The following is a 3,882-nucleotide window of genomic DNA, read 5'->3' as shown; positions in this document are numbered from 1 at the left end:
TAAGTTCGTATCCCATAAAGATCTTAGAATGCATTGAGTCAGCAATAGTGGGAAGGCTGAATCCTTATTGTGTTAATTACCCTGGAGTCCAAAGCTGATAGAAGCAATGCTGCAAAAAAAATTGAGTTTGTTGCCCCTTTTTTAAAAGGAGAGAGGAAGAACTCCTTTCTAGGAAAACCCTACGAAATAGACAAACATTCTCTTGTCTGTACATACAAGGAAAAACAAGATGCTTGTGAGAAGCACTGGTTCCTATTGAGCCTTGTACCATGGAAATAAAGCCTACCTGAAGAAGCTGCTGCCTAGCTGTGTGTAACAGCTCACACTGCCAACACTTCTCTCCCCTTCAGCATTAGAGCTGAGCTGCTTGTAGGACTGCTCCAAAGAACTTGTTTAGCCTAGGCAGCTTAAATAGTGATGGCTTCTCATCAGTCAGGTGAGGCAGCACAGCTGGATCTAGCTGGGGACACTGGTCTGCAGCTGAAGGGAATTTGGTTTTACAGGGAGCAGAATCCAAAGATCTGAAATGGGTTTAGTTTAGTGAGTGATGTGAATGTCTGAGGTAAAGTCTGATGCTTTAAAGCTGAGAAAACATTTTACTTAGGAAGTGTTTTGATGATTAAGTTTAACTGAGTAATGATCTAAGAGTGTTTGGATGGAAAGCTTGGCTGCTTAGGTAGAATTGTGAAGTTGTGAGCTAATTCACTGGCAGTGTAATTTGTGATTAAGGTTATCTGCAATATCTAACCTTTCAGTAAATGCCAGCTGCATAATGACTGTCAGTTTTCTCTCCTCAGATATTACACTGCAGAAGGTTCTATCTGGCCATAAGAATCTATTTAATAAGACTCTAATGGGAAATGACCAATATCTGAGTATTACAGATTAAAACTGACAATGCTAATTGACTGCAGAGGTATCTACATGAAGAGAGACCAGAAGAATCATTTAAGTCTAAATGAAATTGGACTGATTTGATATTTGAAAAAGCATTGCATTCCTCTTGTGTTTGGCAGCATGAATTAATTGTTGCGTGTGTCAGAGAGAACTGGTTCCTATGTACCAATAGATAGGCTAAGATTGGTGGGGAGAGAAGAATATTAACTTGAGGAGTTTAGAAACAGTATTAGTCTAGTAAAATTGCAAGTATGTGTGGTATTTTGTGTAATTTTAATGTCGAGGAATGAAATGACGTTTTGTACAGGCAGAAATAGCTGCACAGAAAACTTGTAGTGGGGGTTTGTGATTGTTAGAAAAACAAATGGGAAGCACAGGCAAGTTTCTTCTCCGAAGATGTGAATGTAAGTTCCTTTTTGTCTTAGCTGGGCTTTCAGAATGTATTTTGCAATTAAATAAAACGTGGAAATAGAAAATCAAATCTATCTTTTGTGAACAGCAATTGGTAGGAACCTTAATAATAAAATGATCGTACATGGCATATGCTGTCTCATCTAAAAAAAAAAGAATCTCTGATCTTCAGTGTGCAAAAATCTTAATTTCCACAAACACGTTACGTGCACAGAAAAAGCAGTATTTTCATGTCTGGGTGCTCTACAAATCCATGCTATTTTTTTTTTCCTTATACAAAATAAATGCTAATAGCAAAAATTACCTGGTAGCATTGCTCTTTGTATTTCAAAATAGCATGGGGTGGGATTGTAGTCTAGAGGAAAGGCTAAGGGGTTCAATCCACACCCCCTCACTCTCCCAAATCTAATCAAATTCTCTTCAGCTAAGGGAAAGGTGTTGTGTATCGCAGCAGAACAAGTCACCTTGCCAGATTTTATTTTGCTTTATATAAAAACAAGTGTTTAATTTCTGTCTGGTTGTGAGTACAGGAAAAATTGCCAATGAATTCAACATGTAATTCAGTGGCTTAATACAGAAAACTGTTATGTGTGCACTTAGCTTCATGCGAGCAATTTTTGATAGAACTGGAGGAACATGTGGCATGGTTCAAATTAAATGGATCCATAAGTTTTCACAAAATCATCCGCTTAGCATCTCTGATGGAAAATAAAGAAGGAAAGAAGCACCGTAATGTTACAGGAATATGCACTGCTCTCCACTGACCCCCAGCTTATGCCTGAGAAAGCATGCAGTGTACTCTGTGGGACGTGCTGCCAATGCAAGGAGTGAAGCAGGGAAGAGAAACAAAAATAATAATGCTCAATTCTTTGAAATACTGTAATTTTGTGTTCTTGCACAATCTTCAGATTAAGTGTAGGGTAATTTTAGGGTAACATCTTTTAGGGTTCTGCTTGTGGAATGCATAGGATTAAGGTAAAATGAAGACGTAGAAGTTAGATTACATTTGTTTTTATTCAAGAGTCGATAGATCGTGTGTATAACTGCTGCAATGTGAAATAATAATAGACAGATATTTCAACAGCATGGAACTGGGGAAACATAACAAAATAATCAGCATGAAAATGAACTTAAACGTATGACCTAATTCTTCCTTCATGTCAGTTTTAGGCAAGTATTGCTGTTGCTATACAAATAAAAGCTGGTTTGTAGACAAGTGAAAATGTTCAGATTTCTGCTCTGTGGTCTTCAGTTTGAAATACCCAGCGTTCTTCTGGCCTTCTGTTTTTTTTTGTAGCTAAAGCCAAACCAGTTGAGTGCTGAAGAAAAAAGTGTGTGAATGTGTGCATAAATAACGTGGCTTTGTTTAAATTTGATGATAACAACCTTTGAGGTCTTTCTGTTTCATAAACCAAAACCTTTTTAAAGCTCTTCTGCGTAATTCAATCAAATACAGATGCTGTACAGCTGCTATTTGCCTCTGTTATTCAGCATCTCTTTCTGAAGCCACATTCCTGTCCTCTGTTCATTGGTAGCTCAGCTCAGCACTTTTGAGTCTTAAATACCAAACTCCGTTGTGGGACTTTTCAGAAGCAATCTATAAACTGCTGCTTGCTCGTTTTTAATGTTGAAATACGTATTTTTGTAAACTGGCTAGATTAAAAAGTAATTGGATGGATTCGTGCGCGTTCTATAAAGGCCAAAATTGACCATATTGTGTTCAAAAGTAAAGTCCCCAATCGACTGGTGGCTAATGAGGTGAATAGAGTCATCTGGTTCTCTCTCTACAAGTCCCCGTGCTTTTCCCTCTCCTTTAAGCTGCCTAGGGATGAAACTGTAAGCTGTGCTTCTTGAGATATTTTATGCTGAGCAAATGTTGTATGCAGAGGTTCTACAGGACAGTTTGAGACCCTTGAGTATGAACTGCGTTATTTGGCCAGATCACCAACTTAACACCAGTTTTTATCTAAAGAAGCCTTTCCCTTCTGTGAAAGCTCACTTGCTCTTATCTGGGCTATATGTTGTGCTTCTTGCAAACCTGCTCTCCACTGTGGAAATAGCCTTGACATTCCTGTAGCTGCTTACCAAATATGACCATCTCTTTCTCAGTTTAAAACAGAGAGAAGTTGTTTTATGTCTCCATGTTGGCACAAAATATGATTGTAGACAGAAACAAGAGTACATGAGCACAAGTGTGAGTTCTGTATGGAAGTGCAGGGCATGGTTCCCCAAAACAATGGTTAGTAAGCAGTGCAGAGGAGATTTAAAAAAAAAAAAAAAAGTGACAGCGACAAAATAATAAAAGATTTCAGCTTGGGCGGTTTGCATCACTTTTAAAAGTATTAAAGTGAATATAAAGTAGAGATCATGAGTTATGTCTCTTCTAATGTAGTGGAGGGGAAAGAAGAAGGTGAATGCAGAAGAAAGACTGATTTTTCAGATCACAACTATGGAGAGGAATGTGTGTCTGCACATATTTGCACAAAGAGCTCCAACAGAGAGCATACAGATAAATCATTTTTAATATCATAGGATACATCAAAAAATAGTTCTGGTTTTTTTTTTTTTCTGTTT

The sequence above is a fragment of the Meleagris gallopavo genome, chromosome 7, assembly GCF_000146605.3.
Source record: "Meleagris gallopavo isolate NT-WF06-2002-E0010 breed Aviagen turkey brand Nicholas breeding stock chromosome 7, Turkey_5.1, whole genome shotgun sequence".
Taxonomy (NCBI): Eukaryota; Metazoa; Chordata; class Aves; order Galliformes; family Phasianidae; genus Meleagris; species Meleagris gallopavo.
This window is presented reverse-complemented; position numbering follows the sequence as displayed.